This window comes from Schistocerca gregaria, chromosome X (genome assembly GCF_023897955.1).
Source record: "Schistocerca gregaria isolate iqSchGreg1 chromosome X, iqSchGreg1.2, whole genome shotgun sequence".
Taxonomy (NCBI): Eukaryota; Metazoa; Arthropoda; class Insecta; order Orthoptera; family Acrididae; genus Schistocerca; species Schistocerca gregaria.
The window spans coordinates 211068498-211094953 of record NC_064931.1 but is presented as its reverse complement, the minus strand read 5'-3'; positions in this window follow the sequence as shown (position 1 = coordinate 211094953).

Here is a 26456-nt window from a genome sequence, read left to right as displayed (position 1 = left end):
CACTAAAGTGGCCCAACTGACACCACATGAGCAAAACAACATTACTTGTATATCGCGAAAATAATATATGCGCATGTAGAATGGTAAACTGTGGGCAGAGTAGGGACGAAGAATGGTAATGAAGTCATATGTCAAACTGGTAATAAGCTTAATTAACATAGAGCAGTCAGTATTACAGCAAATAAGAGAAATACACTGGCTATTAAATGGAGGAGGATTACGGTAGGAGACTACTGCAATTTTTAGAATCAAACAATATTAAAAGAATTTACTGTGACGCAAAAAATAAATTTAATAGACAGTTGAAGGAGACACTAAAGATGTGTAACTGTATATTAACATATGATGACGAAAGAGGATGCATTAAAGTGAATCTGTAAACACATTCATTTCATGCTCAAAAAAATACATATACCAGAACACCTATTTGACCTACCAAATACGATTAATAGCACAGCACATGGTGTCAGCAAAAAAAAAAACTAATATATTCTTTGTGAAAAAGAACACACGCTCCATAAAACTGAAAATATAAAGATTCCAAGTAATCGCAAATTTATATAACTTAACACATCAAACATTTATACAAACGGAAGGAGAGGCACACAGCAATCAGTCGCAATCCCATTACTTTTTATTACTCTGATCTATCTAGATTTCTGCTATAAATAACCATCTTCAGTGACAGAATACAAAGAAAATTACAGAATCAACATTAATTTATTTTACGTAGAACAATAAATATAAGACCATGTTATCCAGTAGCAGCTATCCATTCTGGTCAACATATCATTTGAGTTACAATCCAACAAACTCGCGGCAGTACATATCACCATACGATCTTACTGGTGCATAGGCAGAAGGAAACTGAGGCGGTTGCTCACAGCAAGTACAACAGCCTCAGTTTACATCATGTAGAGCAAGTAATTTCCACTATGTTATGAATTAACTAACAAACTTTCATTTCAATACAGTAGTTTAAAAATCCTTTTTTCTAATATCTAAAATCAACAAGTATGTTTACATATCACTTTGAAATATTCAAGAAATGCCAACTAACAACGTGCATGCTCATATCTTAGTGGTGAAGCGATTCATCAAAACCTATGCAAAGGATCATTAATAGGTCCACACAATTATCTTATACAAGATTTTTATATCACTTTAGAAATAAAAATTTAAAAGTTAAAAAGATCATCTTTATAAAATATGGTTACATAAATATATAAATATTTCAGAACAGAGACTACTCAAATCATTAAAAAGTAATCACTTCAGGTATAAGAAAATCACTCAAGCTAAACAGTAGAACTCCATGAGTTGATAACTTTATACAGATACTTCTCATTCCAGAACAAAATTCATCTCCAGGAGGGTGGGGTGGCAATGGGTTCATGACCTGGTGGACACTATGGTTGATATATTGATAATGCTCTGGAGCAAAAGCATTTCAGTAGTTCATTCGAACAGACAATAAAGCAGTCTATCAGCAAACGTGTGTCAATGACATTTTAGTCTTATTTGACTGCACAACAGATGAGAGTAACATATTATGCGTTCATGATTCAACAGATTACATCAAAAGGTTAAATTCACAATAAAAGCAGAGAAAAACGAAAACTCTAATTTTTTGATCTAAAAATGGATCAGCAATTAAAAACCTTATTGCTAAATTTGGTACAACATGGGCAAATCAATGTTCCCTGCGAAATATAATCTTGAAATGTTAACTTCAGCATAGCATAGCAACATTGTTGCTTAAGCTACCAATGTCTCTATGGAATGGATAATACACTATTGTCATCAGACCCTTGATATATTTTAGTTTGGTGTACAGCTGATCCCATTCCGTCTCACTGAACTACATCATTGTACTGCGCTGCTCTTTCTGCACTCCTGCTATAGCTTTGAAGTCTATGAGAGGTGCTATGTCAATGTTTACACGTTCTGACCCCTTTGGAGTAAACTGATAAGTAGTGGCGAACAGCAGCATTCTGAAACAAAAAAATGGTTCAATGGCTCTGAGCACTATGGGACTTAACATCTGACGTCATCAGTCCCCTAGAACTTAGAACTACTTAAACCTAACTAACGTAAGGACATCACCCACATCCATGTCCAATGCAGGATTCGAACCTGCGACCGTAGCGGTCGCGCGGTTCCAGACTGAAGCGCCTAGAGCCACTCGGCCACTCCGGCCGGTCATTCTGAAACAAACTAGCTAGATGGATGAACTGCCAAGTGTTACACACATACACGTGTAAAATCACCTCCTATGGCAATGATGATGATGATGGGGACTGATACCATCTAGTCACATTTTAAATTGTTTATGGTAGTGGGGGCGATGGTAATTCTTTAAACATTAAACATGATTGACCAACTGCACTCACGGACGTAGTTCTTCACACAAGTGGTAATCTTGGACAGATGGGGAACAAGATGGGGTTAATCGTTTGTCTGCATAAGACCTGAGCAGAGTGGTGACATTGGTGGAGGGGGGACAGGAGAAGTTGTTTGTCTGATCAAGAAATGTCCAGGGGCTGGCAGCGCTGCAAGAGGAGGGAAGTGGAGAATAAACTTCTTTGTCTGCACCAGAAATGCCACCCATCCCCTAGTGTAAGCTCTCCATTGAAAGTCACATAGGGATCCGGTCTCACCGGATTAGAGAAGGAAGTCGGCCGTGCCCTGTCAAAGGGACCATCCCGGCATTTGCCTGAGGCGATTTAGGGAAATCACGGAAAACCTAAACGAGGATGGCCGGACGCGGGACTGAGCCGTCGTCCTCGCGCGGTTGCATAGTGGTACGTGCCATACACCGCACTAAAATGAATTCGTTTATTCGTGTTGAGTAACCATAAACTGATGTTAATAATAAGCTGTTCAATGTGTCAGTGTCTGTGTGGCTTTGTACTGTTTTGCGGAGGTTTTCTTGGAAGGGGGGAGGGGTGGAGTTAATACCTACTAATAAGGTTGAAGTGAGCAGCTAAATATATATTCCAGTAAGGTCTCCTTGCGTGTGAGAGGCATACAGGATAAGGTGGTTAAGACAGGCCACCCTAAATATATCCCCAGGACCAGTAAATATATGGATGTGATATTTTTCTCTAAATTATAGCAGACAATGTGTCGCATTTTCTGATGTCATAAGAAATTTCGGCCGCCAACTTTATGAAACCGCCTTTTTTTAACTAAATTATATACTTCTTTCTGTGATGCTTGAAAGAGCCTTGAAAGAGTCGTTTGGTGATATATCATAAGCAGAACTTGGTAACAGCGCCCCAAACCACTGTCACATCTTCACGAAAACAGGTACCATATTCATGCGCCCTACTGTACCCAGGGGCAGACCCAGTATTCGATGATAATAATAATAACAATAGTAATAATAATACACTCCTGGAAATGGAAAAAAGAACACATTGACACCGGTGTGTCAGACCCACCATACTTGCTCCGGACACTGCGAGAGGGCTGTACAAGCAATGATCACACGCACGGCACAGCGGACACACCAGGAACCGTGGTGTTGGCCGTCGAATGGCGCTAACTGCGCAGAATTTGTGCACCGCCGCCGTCAGTTTCAGCCAGTTTGCCGTGGCATACGGAGCTCCATCGCAGTCTTTAACACTGGTAGCATGCCGCGACAGCGTGGACGTGAACCGTATGTGCAGTTGACGGACTTTGAGCGAGGGCGTATAGTGGGCATGCGGGAGGCCTGGTGGACGTACCGCCGAATTGCTCAACACGTGGGGCGTGAGGTCTCCACAGTACATCGATGTTGTCGCCAGTGGTCGGCGGAAGGTGCACGTACCCGTCGACCTGGGACCGGACGACAGCGACACACGGATGCACGCCAAGACCGTAGGATCCTACGCAGTGCCGTATGGGACCGCACCGCCACTTCCCAGCAAATTAGGTACACTGTTGCTCCTGGGGTATCGGCGAGGACCATTCGCAACCGTCTCCATGAAGCTGGGCTACGGTCCCACACACCGTTAGGCCGTCTTCCGCTCACGCCCCAACATCGTGCAGCCCGCCTCCAGTGGTGTCGCGACAGGCGTGAATGGAGGGACGAATGGAGACGTGTCGTCTTCAGCGATGAGAGTCGCTTCTGCCTTGGTGCCAATGATGGTCGTATGCGTGTTTGGCGCCGTGCAGGTGAGCGCCACAATCAGGACTGCATACGATCGAGGCACACAGGGCCAACACCCGGCATCATGGTGTGGGGAGCGATCTCCTACACTTGCCGTACACCTCTGGTGATCGTCGAGGGGACACTGAATAGTGCAAGGTACATCCAAACCGTCATCGAACCCATCGTTCTACCATTCTAGACCGGCAAGGGAACTTGCTGTTCCAACAGGACAATGCACGTCCGCATGTATCCCGTGCCACCCAACGTGCTCTAGAAGGTGTAAGTCAACTACCCTGGCCAGCAAGATCTCCGGATCTGTCCCCCATTGAGCATGTTTGGGACTGGATGAAGCGTCGTCTCACGCGGTCTGCACGTCCAGCACGAACGCTGGTCCAACTGAGGCGCCAGGTGGAAATGGCATGGCAAGCCGTTCCACAGGACTACATCCAGCATCTCTACGATCGTCTCCATGGGAGAATAGCAGCCTGCATTTGCTGCGAAAGGTGGATATACACTGTACTAGTGCCGACATTGTGCATGCTCTGTTGCCTGTGTCTATGTGCCTGTGGTTCTGTCAGTGTGATCATGTGATGTATCTGACCCCAGGAATGTGTCAATAAAGTTTCCCCTTCCTGGGACAATGAATTCACGGTGTTCTTATTTCAATTTCCAGGAGTGTATGTCATGCATTTGATATGAAAACTACGGACGTATCCAGAGAGCAAGTCCCTATCGGTCTCGAAATGGAAACCACAGTGAAAAGGCGGTGGAGCTTTATACATATGTGTTGAGGACTGTCTCTAGTACGACCTTCGGTCGCATCACGCCGCTCTTTGTAGTTCTGGAAGCACAGTTATCACGTAAAGATGCTTAGAGCAATAGCGTTTCCAGCCACGTATGGGTGCTGCCGATAAGTTTCGCCTGATTTTATGCAATCCCATACAACTTACTGCCATGCACTTACTTCTTCATGACAGTTCTTTCCCAGGCACTGCAGGAGCAGTAAAGTCTCTCCCGCAGCGTCTGATAACCCATCGTACAGCCCGGACGTGGCTGCCTCTGATTTTCATGTCTGCTCACAAGAACCGCTAGCTTTAAAGGTAACATTTTGGCACAGACAAAGAGCTGCAGACCATCGTAGAGAATTGGTTGAAAGCACAGGTGGATGCCTTCTATGACGAAGGTATTGGTAAGTTTGTAAAACGCCGTGACAAATCTCAAGTCGGAGTAGCAACTATGTAGAGAAAAAGCTGAAATCTTTACCTAACTGTCGCAAATAAAACATTACTGATTTTCACTGTGGTTTCTATTTCGCAACCGATCGTAACTTACTCTCTAGACAAACCTCGTATAACAGCGGAAAACTCTCAAAACTTTTTAGAATGTGGTATTTTAAACAAAATAAAATCGTAGTGCGCACTCAACATTTCAGTATTCTAATTAACACTACGACTGTGAGGACAGGTCTACATCTACATCTACGTGATTACTCTGCTGTTCACATTAAAGTGCCTGGCAGAGCTTTCAATGAACCACCTTCATGCTGTGTCTCTACCGTTCCACTCTAGAACGGCACGCGGGAAAAACTAGTACTTAAATTTTTCTGTGCGAGCCCTGATTTCTCTTATTTTATCGTGATGATCATTTCTCCCTATGTAGGCGGGTGCCAACAGAATGTTTTCGCAATCGGAGGAGAAAACTGGCGATTGAAATTTCATGAGAAGTTCCCGTCGCAACGAAAAACAACTTTGTTTTAATGATAGCCACTCCAATTCACGTATCATTCCTGTGAGACTATCTCCCCTATTTCGCAATAATACAAAACGAGCTGCCCTTCTTTGTACTTTTTCGATGTCATCCGTCAGTCCCACCTAATGCGGATCCCACACCGCACAGCTATACTCCAGAATAGAGCAGACAAGCGTAGTGTAAGCAGTCTCTTTGGTAGACCTGTTGCACCTTCTAAGTGTTCTGCCAATGAATCGCAGTCTTTGGTTTGCCCGACCCACAATATTATCTATGTGATCGTTCCAATTTAGGTTATTTGTAATTGTAATCCCTAAGTATTTAGTTGAATTTACAGCCCTCAGATTTGTGTGACTTATCGCGTAATCGAAATTTAGCAGATTTCTTTTAGTACGCATGCTACTTTTCGCACCAGTCAGATATCTTATCTAAATCATTTTGAAAGTCGTTTTGATCATCTGATGACTTTACAAGACGGTAAATGACAGCATCATCTGCAAACAATCTAAGATGGCTACTCAGATTGTCTCGGAACGCCGGATATTACTTCTGTTTTACTCGATGACTTTCCGTATATTACTACGAACTGTGATCTTTCTGACAGGAAATCACGAATACAGTCGCACAACTGAGGCGATACTCCGTAGGCACGCAGTTTGGTTAGAAGACGCTTGTGAGGAACGGTGTCGAAAGCCTTCTGGAAATCTAGAAATATGGAATCAATTTGACATCCCCTGTCGATAGCACTTATCACTTCATGAGTTTGAAGAGCTAATTATGTTTCACAAGAACGATATTTTCTGAATCCGTGCTCACTATGTGTCAATAAATCGTTTTCTTCGAGGTACTTCATAATGTTCGAATGCAGTATATGCTCTAAAACCCTACTGCAAATCGACGTTAGTGATATAGGCCTTTAATTCAGCGGATTACTCCTACTTTCCTTTTTGGGTATTGGTGTGACTTGAGCAATTTTCCAGTCTTTAGGTACGGATCTTTCTGTGTGCGAGTGGTTGTAAACAATTGCTAAATATGGAGCTATTGTACCAGCATACTCTGAGAGGAACCTGAATGGTATACAATCTGGACCGGAGGCCTTGCCTTTATTAAGTGATTTAAGCTGCTTTGTTACACCGACGATAGCTACTTCTATGTTTCTCATCTTGGCAGCTGTTCTTGGCTGGAATTCAGAAATATTTACTTCGTCTTCTTTGGTGAAGGAGTTTCGGTTAAAACGTTGTTTAATAACTCTGCTTTAGTGGCACTGTCATCAGTGACTTCACCGTTGTTATCGCGCATTGAAGGTATTCATTGCGTCTTGCCACTGGTGTGCTTTATGTATGACCAGAATATCTTTGGGTTTTCTGCCAGAATTTCGTTGTGGAAATTATTAAAAGCATCTCGCATTGAAGTACGCGCTATATTTCGAACTTCTGTAAAACTTTGCCAATCTTGGAGATTTTGCGTTCCTTAAAATTTGGCATGCTTTTTCGTTGCTTCTGCAACAAAGATCTGCAGATTATGGTAATGCGAACTTGCAAACGAGTGGAATCTTAGACCATAGATACATGCAGTATTACACCCGCACACCCCTACCTCTGCTGTGTTAAGGTTTGAAACAAATGTCTAAATCAAAGGACAAAAAGTCGAGTTTCTGTTATTAAGCATTGTGCGAACTGGAGCCGTCATTACAGTTTTTATCATTTCTAGCTGAAATCATGCATTAATTTTAACAACTGAACGACTTTTTGTATCAATATTACATTTGTAGTAGCACAATCTAATTTTTCAAAAATTCTCGACATTAATGTGCTGAAGACAAACAAAAGACACACTTTGGCTGCGAGTGGTCACTGAAGTAAATCAATAGGGAAAGTTGAAAATTTGTAGCGGACCGAGATTCGAAACCGGGTCACCTGCTTACGATCCGTCTCATATTCCCTGGATCACACATGAAGTTACTTTTACGTCTGCCGGTGTCTACCCTCATCGATTATACACCGAAGAGCCAAAGAAACTGGTACACCTGCCTAATATCATGTAGGGCCCCCACGAGCATGCAGAAGTGCCGAAACTCGACATGGCATGGACTCGACTAATGTCTGAAGTACTACGGGAGAGAACTGACACCATGAATCCTGCATGGGCTGTCTATAAATCCGTAAGAGTACGAAGGGGTGAATATCTTAGAGAGGTCACAGATCGTAGTGATAGACGGTAAATCATCGAGTAGAACAGAAGTGATATCTGGCGTTCCGCAAGGTAGTGTCATAGGCCCTCTGCTGATCCTGATTTACATAAATGATCCAGGTGATAATCTGAGCAGCCCCCTGAGATTGTTTGCAGATGACGCTGTAATTTACCGTCTACAAAATCATCAGACGATCAATTCCAATTACAAAATGATCTAGAGAGAATTTCTGTAGGGTGCGAAAAGTGGCAATTGACACTAAACAAAGAAACGTCATCCACATGGGTACTAAAAAACATCCGATAAAGTTTGGGTATACGATAAATCGCGCAGATCTAAGGGCTGTCAGTTCGACTAAATACCTAGGAATTACAATTACGAGCAACTTAAATTGGAAAGACCACATAGATAATATTGTGGGAAAGGCGAATTAAAGACTGCACTTCGTTGGCAGAACACATAGAAGATTCGACAAACTCACTAAAGAGACAGCCTACATTAGACTTGTCCGTCCTCTTCTGGGATATTGCTGCGTGGTATGGGATACCTACCAGGTTGGATTGACGGAGGACATCGAAAAAGTGTAAAGAAGGGCAGCTCGTTTCGTGTTATCGCGCAATAGGGGTGAGAGTGTCACTGATATGATACGCGAGTTGGGGTGCCAGACACTTAAACAACGGCGGTTTTCTTTGCGGCGAGATCTATTTACGAAATTTCAATTACCAACTTTCTCTTCCGAATGGGAAAATATTTTGTTGACACCCACATACGTAGGGAGAAATGATCATCATATTAAAATAAGAGAAATCAGAGCTCGAACGGAAAGATTTAGGTGTTACTTTTTCCCACGCACCATTCGAGGGTGGAATGGTAGAGAAGTAGTATGAAAATGGTTCGATGAACCCTGTGCTAGGCACTTAATTGTGAATTACAGAGTAATCATGTAGGTGTAGATGTAGATGTTGCAAGGTATCCCAGATATGCTCACTAATGTTCATGTCTGGGCCCAGGTGAGGCGTAGAGTTTTGTGTCGTGCAGTCACAAAGGGTGCACGACTGGGCCGTCAGCTCCGAAAGCCCATACTGATCATGTTTCGTTGAATGGTGGTGGTGGTGGTGGTTAGTGTTTAACGTCCCGTCGACAACGAGGTCATTAGAGACGGAGCGCAAGCTCGGGTTAGGGAAGGATGGGTAAGGAAATCGGCCGTGCCCTTTCAAAGGAACCATCCCAGTATTTGCCTGAAACGACTTAGGAAAATCACGGAAAACCTAAATCAGGATGGCCGGAGACGGGATTGAACCGTCGTCCTCCCGAATGCGAGTCCAGTGTGCTAACCACTGCGCCACCTCACTCGGTTCCGTTGAATGGTTCGCGCGTTGACATTTGTTGACGGCCCAGCATTGAAATCTGCAGCAATTTGCGGAAAGGTTGTACTTCTGTCACGTTGAACGATTCTCTATAGTCGTCGTTGGTCCTGTTCATGCAAGATCTTTTTCCTGCCGCAGTGATGTCGGAGATCTGATGTTTTACCGGATTCCTGATGTCCACGGTACACTCGTGAAATTGGTCGTAAGGAAAAAACCCCATTTCATCCCTACCAAGGAGGTGCTGTGTCCTATCTCTCGTGCGCCGACTATAACATCACGTTCAAACTCACTTAAATCTTGATATCCTGCCATTGCAGCAGCAGTAACCGACTTAACGACTGCGCCAGACACTTGTTGTCTTACATAGGCGTTACCGAACGCAGCGCCGTATTCTGCCTGTTTACATATGTGCGTTTGAATACGCATGCCTGTACAAGTTTCTTTGGCGCTTCAGTGTACGCAACGTAGCATGACTCCAGTCCGGGTTTGTAGCACCAGCACATAGGCAAGGGACTGACACCACAGCGCGACGCGCACGTTCTGCATACGTCGCGCTGGCCCTGCGCATATTGCGACGCGTACACATACTTCGCAGGCGCCGATTGGCGACGCTTTGCGCTGACAGAACCGAAGCGCGCGCACCCTGTAATCTTTATCAAACGATTTTGCAGAAACTATTCAGTGAAAATATTTGATTTTTGCCTTACTTGTAGCGTTATATGTCAGCTTCGATGCGAAGTGCCCATATCCTCCCTAATGCTCATACTTATTGTGAAATACACATTTTAGTAAGACACTACGCAAAATTCAAAGAGGTTGCAATGAAAAAAAGGGGGCGCTATGATTTCGCGTTTGGTGCGTAGTACACCATCTGTCACTGCGTATGGCTCTGAGAACTATGGGACTTAACATCTGAGGTCATCAGTCCCCTAAAACTTAGCACTACTTAAACCTAACAGGACTCGAACCTGCGACCGTAGTAGTCGCGCGGTTCCGGACTGAAGCACCTAGAACCGCTCGGCCACAGCGGCCGGCAACTGCGTATGAAATTTAGCTAAAATACTGAATTTTTCTTTAGAGTTGGTAGGAGGTCTCTGTCTCCGATCTCGAGAAAATGGATCCTACGAACAACATTCATTCCTGATCTCACGCCCGCGATAATGAAATATGTACATCCCTCATTTCTCCTAAATCGCTCCTGACATCGAAACGAGATTTCGGCGAATGGTGACTCACAAGAAGGAGAGTAGTTTGCCAGTTCGTAAACAGAGTGAACTTCCTTATCAATGACGATATGTCAGAAGTTGTACATGCTATTTAATTTTTTCATGCCAGTGATTGTAATTTTTTAAGATTTGTCGACTGCTAGTGAAACTAGAGTTTCCTAGTATGAAAATAAACATGAAATTTCTTCTTTTATGTTACCGCAAACCGACATAATGAGGTTTTTCGTAAGCTATTGAGCTCTCTGATCGCCAATTACTTGTTTAATGAGACACTGTTTCAGAATTCTGTCACAAAAGATGCTACAAAAATGAGTTTGTGCATATTATGCTGCGTTTTGACAAAAGAAGTAGTATTAAACCTGTCAACAAGATAAATGTGTCCATTATGCTGGTGATGCTTCTTCGAGTGAGAAAAGGTCAACAATTCACACAAAAATAAATCGTCAATTCTGTTGCAATTTTGTTTGAATCCCATAAGCCATAGCATTTTTAACACTGACCAACAGGAATGGATACTTACCAAATGAGTTTATTCCTGTTCTTTATCTATACAGTATGAAAATAATGACAAGCATACCCTTCAGGCAGAATAACACGAACATGCCAGATTCTGGTTATTCACCTACGCCTTGCCTAACTGACAATGCGTGATTCGCGAATAAAATAGTTGTTATTGAGAAAAGTAAACAAATGAAAAGTGGAACTACACAATGTCAGTGCATTGTCAGCAGCTGAGAACATGCGCGACAGGAAAGCAGAAGCTAGCTAAGTGTGGTCCGCGAGAGGAAGAGTTCACGTCGTTCAAAAAACATTGTCATGAAAGTGGATCTGCCTTTGTCAGCAAAACATTTCAACAAATTAAATATATCAGATAAGCACATTCTTTCAGGATACTCATACTTTCGAAATAATACCGACCACTACTTCATTTATGTGGCCTGTTGTATAATTAGTTTACTAATGCTGATAGTGTTTATGCAACCACTGAAGGGCTTTTTCTCGTCACCACGAGCCGATTAAAACATCGTTATTCGTAAGGGCTTCTCAACTGTTTCTAGCTTGTAGTGGAAATGTGATGTCCACATTTACGTAGTATAATGCCTCTTATTCTATCCACATCCTAATAATGATAGTGAAACTTATGTACTTCATATCGCGGACGCTTTTTACCAGGAGCACAAAGGGGCCATACCTGTGGAAATTAAACCTTTTCGACTTTTTGTAACAGATCGTAGATATACGTCAGCATAACAGGCAACAAGTACATAATCTTGTTATACTTCCCTGCCTTGCTTCTAGATCACATGATTTTATAATATTCCTTACTTCCTTATTCACTATGTAAGTAGGCTGTTTAGGCTTTTATGTTGGTAACGCCAGTTGGACAGTTGGATGTGAACAACGCGTAGCGTTGCACAGTTGGAGATGAGCCGCCAGCAGTGGTGGATGTGGGGAGAGAGATGGCAGAATTTTGAGAGCGGACGATCTGGACGTGTGTCCATCAGAAAGAGTAAATTTGTAATACTGGATATCATGAACTGATATATATATGATGACTAATGAACATTATCAAGGTAAAAAGAAATGAAATGTCGTGTGACGAGGGCCTCCCGGCGGGTAGACCGTTCGCCTGGTGCAAGTCTTTCGATTTGACGCCACTTCGGCGACTTATGCGTCGATCGGGATGAAAACATGATGATTAGGACAACACAACACCCAGTCCCTGAGCGGAGAAAATCTCCGACCCAGCCAGGAATCGAACCCGGGCCCTTTGGATTGACAGTCTGTCGCGCTGACAACTCAGCTACTGGGGGCGGACATGATTAAGGTAAATACATTGTTTGTTCTCCATCAAAATCTTTCATTTGCTAACTATGCCTATCAGTAGTTAGTGCTTTCAGTAGTTAAAATCTTTCATTTAGCTGGCAGTATTGGCGCACGCTGTATTGCAGTAGTTCGAGTAACGAAGATTTCTGTGAGGTAAGTGATTCATGAAATGTATAGATTATTGTTAGTCAGGGCCACTCTTTTCTAGGAATTATTGAAAAGTCAGGCTGCGATGCGCTAAAAATATTGTGAGTCAGTTTAGTGTTGATCAGAATAAGTAAAGAGAGAAATGTCTGAGTACGTTCAGTTCTGCTCCGCTGTTTGAAATTCAAATAACGTAAGGGGTTTACCAGCACAGTAATTCATGAAATTTTCTAAGGGGATGTTTCAAATATCCTCACGATGAATCGTCTATCCTTTCGTATTGTCTGGAAACATTGTGGAGGCAGACGATATAATTCCAGTGGCCAACGGCTCACCAGTTATTGAACTGTGCAGAATAAACAAAACAAAAAGGTATACAGATACATGTAACTGAAAATGATTATTTACTAACGGAAAGAGATGGAGCGCTTGAAAGGCGAAAAACGAGAATCGAAACACTACTCACTGACAATAAAATTCAATATACCGTAAGGCCGATTTTTCGGATGGGCAGTACTTCCGCTGCCCATATGCGCCATGCCGAAGTGAGCATATGGCAGAGCTGCCTTCCCGCTCTCTGCCTCATCCCTTGAGTAGTATTCGCGTGAGCACGAGAAACTGCCACAACCACAACGCCGCGCGACCTGACGCAGGCGCGTGTCGCGTCCCAGTCGCGTCGTGTCGCAATTGGCACGGTCCCATTTGAATCTGTGAAGTTTGCGCGGCCCCATTTGAATCTGTGAAATTTGCGCGGCCCCATTTGAATCTGTGAAGTTTGCGCGGCCCCATTTGAATCTGTGAAGTTACAAAAAAAAGGGCGTTGCGCTGTGCCGCGCCACACGCGCTATACGCGTCTCAATTTGCGCCTAGCCAGTGTGGCATTGGTGTCTTCCGACGTTCGCGCGGCAAATGCGGAAACAGAATCTATGGTGACATTTATTGTAAAATGCCTCCAAACAGTACCATTGTGCTATTATCCGTTTCTTGGCTGCCTAAGGACAAATAACAGTAAATATCCATCAGAGAGTCAAGAACGTGTATGGGGCAGCATGACTGTCAAAGCCTGCAATTGTGGAACGGTGCTCAAAGTTCCGGGCTGGTCTCGATACGGCACAAGACGCTTTTCGATCGAGAGGCCAGCCTCATTCTTTACACTGATGAAAGCTAGTGCCATCACTGGGAACTGGAGTCGAGATTGTCAACGATGCAGTGGTGTTCTATCGTTCCCAGAAAGTGAAAGAAGCAGATATTTGCTCTAAAAGTGATGCTCATCCTGTTCTTTGATTACTGGGTCCCATTGCTGATTGATTTCAAGGAGCCTGGTGTCTCCATCACAAGTGGACGGTACTGCACAACACTGGAGAAATTACGGCGTGCAGTTAAACCGAAAAGTCCAGAAAGACTGCCACAAGGGCAGGTGCTGCTGCTTCATGTCAACGCACATCCCCATATCGCAAATGTCGTAACGCAGGAGTTACGCCAACTCAAGTGGGAGGCTCGCGAGCACTAGCCCTATAGTTCTGATCTCTGCCCATGAAATTATCACGACTGCGATCTCTTAAAGAAGGCCTGGAAGGGCAGACAATTCCTGTCGGACGAGGATGTGTGGCAGATAGTTACAGACTTCTTCATAGAGGAGCACACGGTCTTTACCCGACAGGTATCTTGAAGCTGGTGCATGGGTGGAATGATTGCGTCAATGCTCACGATGGTTTTCCGTGACTGGCATTCTGCTTCTGGACTATATGCCCTTCGAACAAAAACTGTTTTATCGTAGTCTTACATAATTATAAATTTTTCATCGAATAAACAAAACCAGACTGAAATAATACTCATATGAATCCTAGATTATGTCATGCTATCTGCTTAATGAGAAATAATGCGAACTGGGCTTGCCTAAAAAGGCTCGAAGCACTATGGGACTTAACATCTGAGGTCATCAGTCCCCTAGACTTATAACTACTTAAACATAACCAACCTAAGGACATCACACACATATCCGTGCTCGAGGCAGGATTCGAACCTGTGACCGTAGCAGGCGCGCGGTTCCAGACTGAAGTGCCTACAACCACTCGACCACAGCGGCTGGCGAGCTTGTCTATGTTTGATGCTAAATTATGTTATAATTAAAGATTTTAGAAAAATATATCTCAAATATTATTTTGAAATATCCCTCACTGCATATATCACAAAGATAATTGCATGTTAACAACGTTCATAAAAAAATCGCATGTGTATACACATGCTTTCTGTGTCTATATCACTCTCTGTTACATCCTATGTTTCCCTTACAGTGTAATCTTTAGTCTGTGTAACTGCTAAATACAGTACACGTGTTCTCTAATTCCTTTTAGCATAAATGATGTAGCTGAAATCTAGCTAGATTTGCAATAAAATACTCGACTGTTTGCTGCTTTCATCCCTGGTTATAATCATTTCACAGTCGGTGGGCACAACGGTTCCTAAACGGATCTAAACTAACGAACAGCTGCGTTTGGACTGATAGGGTGACCTGGAAGCATGGACTACTGACGAATAGCGTTGCACTGTGTTCAGCAATAAATCGCGGTTCTCCACTGCCCCAGACGACTGTCGTCGGCAGGTATAGTGGGAACTTTGGGAGAGGTGAAAAGTCCCATTCTTCCAATGTTTTGGAGAGGCACAGCGCTGTTATTCCTTGCGTCAGCCGGGAGCGGTGGCCGAGCGGTTCTAGGCTCTTCAGTCCGGTACCGCGCGACTGCTATGGTCGCAGGTTCGAGTCCTGCCTCGGGCATGAATGTGTGTGATGCCCTTAGGTTAGTTAGGTTTAAATAGTTCTAAGTTCTAGGGGACTGATGACCGCCGATGTTAAGTCCCATAGTGCTCAGAGCCATTTGAACCATTTTGAACCTTGTGTCATGTTGTGGGAAGCCATCAGGTATGACTTCTGGTCACAGCTAGTAGTGACTGAGGGAATTTTGATTGCACAACGGTACGCCATGGACATCATGTATCCTCTTGTGTTATCTCTCATGCAACAGTATTGTGATGCTATTTTTCAACAAAACAGTACTCGTCCACCCATGGCCACATAGCACATGTCTCTATGAACTGTTTGCCTCATGTTGAGTGACTCCTATGGCCAGCAAGATCCACATATCTGTACCTTATAGAATATTTGTGGGACCAGCTCAGATGACAACTCTGTCCCATTGTTAATATCCAGGATATCAAGGACCAATTACAGCTGTTGTGGGACACCTTGCCTCAGGAGAGGATCCAACGGCTTTATGACAACCTTCCCAACTGAATTAGCATATTTATCCTGGCCATACAACGTCATACTGAGAGGTGGACTCATACTGGAATTTTAATTACTGAAATAACATCACATACCTTCTACTTTGTGAAGATTCATTTCTTTCCTCCTCCCCTTCTGTGTGTTTTACTTTCTTTGGCAGTCATTGTATTTAGTCAGTTACTGGAACTCGTTGATAGTACACTTCTAACTAGGCCAATGCACAAACCCCTTCGTATTGCCTTGCATGTAGAACGTTCAGATGGTTCAAATGGCTCTGAGCACCATGGGACTTAACATCTGAGGTCATCAGTCCCCTAGAACGTAGAACTACTTAAACCTAACTAACCTAAGGACATCACACACATACATGCCCGAGGCAGGATTCGAACCTGAGACCGTAGCGGTCTCGGGGTTCCAGACTGAAGCGCCTAGAACCGAACGGCCACACCGGCCGGCTATAACGTTCAGATGGAAGGTTAATCCTCTCATGTATCTTTTTCGTCAAGTGCAGCTATTACTACGAATGGGTTACGGACTTGTCAATTTGACTAAACACATTACCATACAGAACGTGGCCCATAGGTGTGGCTCGCGCTGCAGCAGATGACCGAGACTTTCAGCTGCAAGGGACACCTCACAGCGGCTGCTGCGTCAGCTGTCACATTGTGGAAGCGGCCGAAACCTCAATGAGTAGTGTGCGTGTGAACCGGCACGACGGAGCTGCCTTCCGCCACATCCGTCACACAGTAATCAGAAGGTGCGAACAGCCGCTCCGACATGCGGCGCATCTGTGATCTGACACACCTCCTCGTCTGCGGGTGCAGCATAGAAGCCTGCATTAAGCCTGTTCAGGAAAGGTTCTGCACCTCATCGTCATTCTAAAAATGCCTGCCACTCAATGGATTCTTCTACATCTACATAAATACTCCGCAGTCCATCGTACGGCGCGTGGCAGAAGGCATCGCGTACCACTACCAGTCATTTCCTTTCCTATTCCACTCTCAAATAGGGCAAGGAAAAAACGACCATCGATATTCCTCCGTATGAGCCTTGATTTCTCGCGTCTTTTGTTTGTGGTCCTTGCCCGCAGCCGGCCGCTGGTGGCTGAACGGATCTAGGCGCTTCAGTGTGGAACCGCGCGACCGCTACGGTCGCAGGTTCGAATCCTGCCTTGGACATGGATGTGTGTGATGTCCTTAGGTTAGTTAGGTTTAAGTAGTTCTAAGTTCTAGGGGACTGATGACCTGAGATGTTAAGTCCCATAGTGCTCAGAGCCATTTGAACCTTACGCGCAATGTATGTTGGAGGCAGTAGAATCGGTCTGCAGTCAGCTTCAACTGCCGCTTTTCTAAATTTTCTCAACAGCGTTCTTCGAAAAGAGTGTCGCGTTTCCTCCATAGATTCCCATCTGCGTTCTCGAAGCATGTCCGTAACACTCGCGTATTATTCCGACTTCCAGTAAAAATCTAGCAGCATACCTCTGAATTGCTTCGATCTCTTCCATTAAGTAGACCGGGTACTCGAACAATACTTGAGTATAAGTCGTACTAGCGTCCTATATGCAGTCTCCTTAACAGGTGAACCACACTTTTCTACAATGCTCCCAATAAACAGAAGTCGACCATTCGCCTTCCCTACCACTATCCTCACTTTCCCGTTCCATTTCACATCACTTTGCAACATTATGCCCAGTTGACAGTGTCAAGCAGGACACTATTAATGCTGTATCCTGACATTATGGGTTTGGTTTTCCTGCTCATCTGCACTAACTTAAATTTTTCTACATTCGTACCTAGCCGCCAGTCATCACACCAACTACAAATTTTGTCAAAGTCATCTCGCATCCTCCTACTTCGACATCTTATTGTCCACCACAGCATCATCAGCAAGCAACTACAGATTACTGCCCACCCTGTCCGCCATATCATTTATGTATGCCGATCGCACTTCCATGGTGCACTCCTGATGATACCCTTGCATCTGATGAACGTCCGGCATCGAGGACAATATATTGGGTTCTATAACTTGATAAGTGTTCGAGCCACTCAGACATCTCTGAACCTGCTCCATACTCTTGTACCTTCTTTAACAGCCTGCAATGAAGCACCATGTCAAATGCATTGGAAAAAAGGGGAAGAAGTCGATGGGTGCCATGTTAGGAGAATATAGGGGGCGAGACAAAATTTGATGCGCAAATAAACAGCATATGTGACTGTGTCCTGTGCAGAGTGAGCTGGGCTTTGTATGCAAAATCATCCCTTTGGATAGCTTCCCGCGATGCTTACTCTTGACAGCTCCAAAGAAACTCGTCAGGAGATTTCGGTAATATGCTTCTGTGACGGTTTGCCTCTTACAAGTACAATCTGTCAGCATCACACCACTTCAGTCCCAAAAGCATTTAGCATCAGATGATGGTTAGGGGATTGTCTTTCTTGCCCATGGTGGACCCACATGTTTCCCTCTGCTCTGCTTTTTATCGGGGTTGTGGAGATGCACTCAACAATCGTCCATGGTGATTAGGCGGCTAAAGAAGCCTTCTAGGTTCGCCTCACACAGCTGAAACATTTCTGCTGCTATCTCGGTTCGGCAGGCCTCCTCTTCATTCCCGGTTCCTCTGCCACTTTATTCTTTGTCATTCAGACTTGGTTGACCACTCTGGAGCGTCTTCAGCTGCTAATGGTGTACTGTTGTCGAACCTTTCCAACAACTCAACATGGATGTAGGTTGTTGAAGACAGCAACCAGCCACTGTTAATAATGCTATTTATTTAAGTAAATAGCGCCGTAACCGGTTTCGAACTGACAAGTTCACCATCAGACGGCTCCTCACAAGGCTTACAAGATGCAGTTTTGAATTATATACACACCAGCCAGGGTCGACACACAGTTGAGCGGGTCGCGGCTACAGTCAGCGAGCGGTTCGCCCGACCAGTCGGGCTGTGAATCGGCATTGTTACAGAGACTCGGATGGACGAGTCATCAGTATGCGGGATTGCCAGCTTCCGTCCAGGATTCATCCATGGCAGTCCAGTCGTGTGACTGTAAACGGAGCACACTAAACGGTGCACACCAAGCAACAAAAGTTTCTAGCACTCTGCCGTGGATAGATTACGCTCGATAGTCAGTCACTTCTGATTTCTTAAAATCTGGTTCTGGCGAGAGTTGTCACTCCTAAAGTCAAAAATGACCAATGTATTTATTTACTCTCTCTTGTTGTAGCTCAGACCATGGTGGTTCACTACCTGATTCATTAACTTCACTCCATGGGCAGTATACTTTTCATTTCATTATTTATTTACAAATAACTGCTCTAAGTTTCATACATTAACATATACTCATCACAACAGTAAGCTATGAAAACTAGTTTCTGAGAAATTCGTGCCTCTAGGACTTCCAATCACATTCAGTGACTCATAAAGACAGTGGCCCAAACAATTCGGAAAACATATTTAAACAAAACTGAATTTAAAAGTAGAATTAAGTTCCACTCTCCTAGGAACTTGAAAAGTTCTACTACTTCACTACGTCTTTATTAAGGCTTAAAGTAAACCTAACATCTTATGCCTGTAAATTAATGATCACCCCAGCTTTATGTACAGAAAACATCACCGGTCATCATCATTTTACTTCAAATTTAACAGAAGCAGACATGAGCACTTTTACCCTGGCAGAGCAAATAGTAAAGCGATCTACGCTTAATTGTATTAGATATTCACTGATATGCCGAGACGTAAACCTTTCTGTAACTAACTAGTATAGCTTGGAACACAAAAACAAAGAAAATTGTAATGCAAGCTCGTTCTCTCATTGTGATGACTTAGCAACAGCTGATACTAATCATGAGGCGCGGGAGTACATATTGGGTCCCATAAGTTACTGTAGAATGGCGCGAAATGGATTATTGTGCTAATGAAAGTTTTCTCTCTTCCCTATTGGTTTCTGGACGGTGTCAGTTGAGCAAGTACCCCGCTCTCACATCAGTAAAATGTTTGTAGGCTCGTGTCAGAACGTCCTTACGCCATATCACTTTCACAACGTGTCATTTACCTCACGGGCAAAAACATACATTTTTCCGGTTTCCTGCAGCACCTGGTCTGTTACAACGGTTTCACACATTTGACGGATCCTACACCATTTGGCAGAGTCATCTCTGAGAGAGGAGGACTACCTTAAGCTATTTGGGGTGTTTGCTGGAATCTGAACTGTATACATTACTCTGCCTACTAACACTCATAAACAGAAACAAGTTTTGTGGAACATTAACCCTTTCACGACTGGAATTAGTGAAATAAAGTTGGGATCTGCATGACCACCAATGGCCTGCGACGACACAATGGCTGAATTTCAAGACTCAGTCTCACCGCATTCTCCAAGACCTAATGCCTTATAACTATACTTCAAGTAAAATACTACACGCTCAGTGCATTATAGCCCCGTTGAAATAACCCGTAGATAAATAGACACTTCTTTAAATAATCCATAACTCTAGTCCAACGTAGCTAGAGGATAAAAGGAGTATCTAATTTACTTAATTCTTTCATGCTTTATTGACAAATTTCTTCAGGTTAGTTATGTCCTGAAATTCTTTTTCAGAAATGTTCTCCAGATCTTCAAACAAGTTTGAATGGTCAGCTGCGACTTTCTTGATCTTTTAAGGATCATCAAGTAGAAAACAGAATTTTGCTACTTTGTTCCCAATAAATCGGACCGCGCATGGTTCCGAACAAGAACAACTTCCCACGAGCAGTACCATCTTCTCCTCCCAATCCATATCAGATGGCTGTAGCGGACCAACCATTTCTCCATTCAGTACTGTAATCTGAGTGATATACATTAATTTGTCGGGAGGGTAGCTTGTTGAAGCATGAACCAACTTGTTAATTATTTCTGCAGGATGAACTCCACCCACTTAGAATGTCGTTCACTGGAAATTATTCAGGCTAATTTTCTTATCTCTCAGAAACACCATTCTCGTGGGTTTCTATCAACATGCTAGAAACTAGTCCTGTATACTATAATGTTCCGTTATAGCATATAATTGTAGTTGCAATTCAAGATCAATATCAGCAGGAACACCTTCACATCAGGCCAAAAACCTAAACGAAAAGCTGAGAAGTACTGACTGGAATCTGAAATGATGCTTCTTTACAAAAAGAAAGATCTACTCAACAAAAAACTTATGAACATAAACCTAGAATTAGCTAATCATTTTAACAATTATTCCTTGCTTACCATTTCTTGCTTACCACCTTTACCGCAGTGGATACACCGGTTCCCGTGAGATCACCGAAGTTAAGCGCTGTCGGGCGTGGTCGGCACTTGGATGGGTGACCGCCATGCCGCCATGCACTGTTGCCACTTTTCGGGGTGCACTCAGACTCGTGATGCCAATTGCGGAGCTACTCTACTGAGGATGACACGGCGGTCGGATGGTCCCGGTAGGCCACTCGTGACCTGAAGACTGAGTGTTTTTTACAATTCTAGATGAAATCACTAGTCCTGTAATTAATGAATGTATGAAGATCACTCTTAATCAGTCCCAAAAAACATCATATTGAAATTGAGCAGCCACACTCTCAAAAGAATAAATTTTACAATAGAGGTACTAATCAGACAGATATCATATCTTCAGATAGAGAAAACTGCCTACTCTGAAATATAATGTACAACCCGAACTAAGCCACAGAATTATAAAAGCTATGGTTGTCGCAACGGAAAATGCTACAGATGTAGCAAAGTTAGGCAGTAACACTAAGACAGTTATAGCTTGGAGGGCCTTGAAAGCCATTACAATGAACTAAACAAACAGGAAGCAAGTTATAATGCTCACCAAGAGGACAGAAAAACACTCAAAGATATAAAAAGAAAGCTAAGTAATCATAAAGCCATAATCATCCAGGTAGACAAAGGCAACATTATATGTATATTGAAAGAAGAAGAGTACATTCGGAAAACATTGGATTTCTTGACTGAAAATGGGATCACTGGAATACAAAAGACTTCACAAAAGTGTTTCAGAAAAAACTCAAATCGCTGTTTAAAAACACACATTTCCTGCTAACTGACCACGAGAAAAAACATAGCACTATTGTGTATCCTTGAGTACCAGAGCTAAGATCTCAACTGAAGATACACAAAGAGGGTTGGTCTATTTGCCCAACCATGAACTCAATAAACAGCCCAGGGTATAAAATCACAAACCATCTTAACCAGACTCTCACCAAGACATATACACACACTAACAATCACACAATAAAAAACAGTCAGCAGCTAATAAAAGAAATCCAAAGCATCAACATCCCATATTGAGTCCATCTAGTATCATTTGACATCACAAACCTATAAACAAACAAATCTATCCCACAAACAGTCAAAGATAAAATCTCCTAAAACACCAAAAACTATGAATTCCAGAAATCATTGAATGCTTGGACCTTCTTTAACAAGTAATAAAACTATTTTACATTTAGTAATAATATATACATGCAAAATAGAAGTCTTGCACTGGGTTCAAGTATATTAAGTATAACTGTCAACATATACAATAACCACCTTGAGCAAAATCCTCTTACCATAAAATCAAGCTTTATGGATAAAATTATTTACTAGAAACGTTATGCTGATGATACATTGGTCCTGGTTGATGATGAAACAAATCACTGAATGTTCTTGCCTAGAAGAACTGCTGGAAGGAACAGACTTAATTGCTAAATGCATAAAAGAGAAAGTTTACAGAAAAGAATTGGATGTATTTTGAAATTCTAGAGCATCCCCCCGGTTGTATCTGTCAAATTACTGGCTGGAGAAAGAATTAGAAGAGTCCACCGTAGAGTTAGGTTATAAGATAAACATTAAGGTGAATGTAATTAAAATAACACCAGACAATAATAAACAAAGAATGGTTTTCTGTGTGTAAATGTATATGTAAATGCTGATGAAAGTTCTGTACAAGAATATTTGTTTTCAGATTCTCTCTACCCTGCCATGAAATGCAAAGAAGACTTCTGTTTTGATGATATACGTGTATAGGAGGTGGGTATGTAAATGATCTTGAAAACTAGTTGTGACTAGGTAACCGAAGACAAGGCAACCCTCTTTTCTAACGTACATGACCACTCGCTTGCAAAAGTCCTAAACATATAATTCTATTATGGAAATTCCAAAGGACATGCAGGCAGGAGAGGTGTTAGCGTTCACCCAGGAAGATGTGCAGTATTATAACAATAGAATTATGGTAGAAATAAGCGATAAAATTAAAATCACCGAATGCTCTCATGTAGAAGAACTGCTGGAAGGTACAGAGCTAACAGTTAGAACCATAAAAGAAATAATTACAGGGAAAAAATTAGAATTTTTTTTAAAATTTGAGAACATCCCTCCTTTGTATCTGACAAATTACTAGATGGAGAAAGAGTTGGAAGAGTCCAATGTAGATTTAAATTAGTAAATAAAAATTAAGGCGGATGTTCTTAAAACCACACCAAATAAAAATTAAGAAATAATCGTTTTTTGTGTGTAAATGTATACATAGAAGCTAATAAAAATTTTATGTGGGAATATTTGTTTTGATATTCTTTCCGACCTGCCGAAATATACAAATAGAGTCTCCTATTAACTATGATCTGCATGTATGGAAGAGGTTATTTGGATGAGTTTGAAAAGTAGGTGAAACTAGGTAGTTGAAGGCAAGGCAACTCTCTTTACTTATCTATATGAGTTTAAATAGCAAAAGTGCCTGGATGTTTCCCTGGTGACCTTGATAAATTCCTAATGGTCCCCAGGGGACAAGAAGTGAGGAAAGCAAGAAGGCCAAGTTTGTAACCCCACACCGGATGTGTGACATCACAACGGATGTGATAAGATGGTTATCTGTGCTTCGATTCCCACAGAATAATCAGCTGTGGCGTGCCGTATCGCAAGCCAGTATTGATAACATGGCTGCGGGCTACCGAGAGTCTGCTACTTTTCTCGACGTGCGTCAATGTGTTTGGGAAAGCATCGTCACTGGCCACGATGCGACTTTACGCACCGGAAGTGATGCATCGTCCCATATCTCACTGTCCTCATATCCGCCTCCTTAACTATTGACCAGTCATTATATGACGTTGTTATTGTTCGATACTACCATTACTGGTGCCAATATTGTTAATATTACTAGTTGTTTTATCTACGAAAACTGAATGTAGTGATTTTTTACTGTGATTGAGTGCTGACGTTCCCAGATGGCTGATTTAGAACCCAGGACAAAAAATTAGCTGAGGAAACATTTGAATCTGGTGTAAATGTAGCGACGGATAGTCCGCCACAGGGTATTCTAAGAGTTTTATTGCACTAGTTAGAAGCAGAATAAACTTGCTGAATAAACTTGCGACTGAGCAAAGGATAGCAGTAGCTGAGATTACCGGAGTTGCGAATCAGTAAAGTACAATCACAATTGAGTTTACAGAACTTGTGACACAGCAAGGTGACAAAAAGAAAGCGGAATGGCTCAAAAGCGGAACGATTTCGTAGCTGAACCTACTGAGATCGTGAAGAGCCAGGATAAACTTGCAGGTTTAAATGATGAAATTAATGTGTTAAATCAGTCTTATGCTGGTGGCCAGAATCTGTGCAGTAACTCTACACAGCATTAGGAAATCTTCGGAAAGCAACAGAACGAATTGTCGAACTCAGTTCAGCGTCTAACAGGTGAAATGGAAAAACTCGCTGTTGGACAAAACAGTGCGACTGCCTAGCAAATGTACTTGCAGCGTCAGCTGTTGGCAGACCAATACACTATCCGGTCTGCAGTAAAGGACACACTACTTACGCAGTTCGAAGAAACAAAGGTATAAAAACCAATAGCACAAATGTCCGATGACGTTCCCGACACGAAAACAAAGACGGAAACTTCAGTGGAAAGTTAATTACTGAAAGTTAGTGAAAAATTTATCCAGCAATATTCACGCTTGAGAGAAGTAGTCAACGAACAACTGGGGTAAATGAAAAAAAGATCTGGCAGCAGTGAAAGATTGTCCGGGACGACGAATCGGGGTCACGTTTTGAAAGAAACGTTTATGCAGAAACGATACTCGGAAATTTACCACGTACACAGAGCGATTTGTTAACTAATGCGTCACCTAGCGCGGCGCGGGGGCAGTGCCACATTTTGCTTATATGATGCTAGAAAAAATCGTACTAGGAATTGCCAATTCCAAACTTTTATTCCGCGTAAGGCCCCGTTTAGCACCGAATGGTCGAGAAGGGTGGCGATATCCGAGGAGGATTAATTGCTGACAACAAAAACTGAGGGACTCGATCACAAATCTTGTCGCAGTCGTCTATACATGTCATGGATGGAAACAGACTGCCGTAGTGCCATAAGACGCGGGTGTTGCAGCGCGCGTTAACTTCCCTCTACTTATTTGAACGATTACGTCAGACGATTAAGCTCCCCGCTTTGTTAATCAGTGGTTATAAGATTGCAGGAACTATAGGCATACGATGTCAGATAATTAAACAGCACACCCACGCTTTGGTGATAGTAGGAAATGTAGCACCATGTTCTGTTCAGAAAAGCTGTAAAGAACAATAGGGATGATTGATAATAGAACCACTAAAGACATTAAATAAAGATTAAAAACTGTGAAATTTAACTGAGCCTAATGCTAACTCTAAATGCAACATATTTCTTAATGCGATATTGCAGTGCCTGTGTCATTTCGAATTATAATGGATTCATGTTCGAAGGAACAGGACCTGTGGCGATTACAGCCCTTATGAAATACAAGAAATGTGTTCGCTATTGAGAATATGGACAACCATCAGCTGTACGGTGCAATGATGACAATGAAAATTTGGGCCGACCGGGACTCGAACCCGGATTTCCCACTTATCGCAAGGGACACCTTATCTTCTCTTTAATACCAACAATGAAAATTTGTGGCTGATCACGACTCGAATACGAAATTCCCGTTGGTCGCGAGCGGTCACCTTAGCATTTTTTAATTTAATCGATTCTCCTTTTTATTTCATTTTATTTTAATTTTAAAGGAAGTAGAGCACTCATTTTCAGGCCGGTGGAGGCAGGGTGGGCATGGGTCGTAACCCGAGAGCTGGCCACATAGCCTCCCTTTTTCTGTCCCTGAACCACTCTCCTCCTTTTTTATTGTATGTGGAGTAGGAAGGCAGATTAAACAAGACATCTGTATTCTTACAATGGTGTCCTTCTAGGGCTGAAGAAAGTAACTAAAAAAATATTAAAGCTTAAATAGACTGCCCTTACGACAAAACCAACCTTTGGCACTACATCCGTGTTACCATCGATCAACGTGTCCATGGATCCATCTAACCAGACATTAAGGCCAGGTAAGTCTTCACGAAGAAAGGGTTCATATGGTTCTGTCACTTGTGCCAATCCGTTTCGTGAAATTAACATGCACACGCAAACTGTAGAATATGGTCACACCCTTGATCAATGTCACTGCATTAACCTTAGCATGTGGATGAAACGTCGTATCTGGTATAAGAAGGTATGTCGGCGTCACTGCTGTAGATGT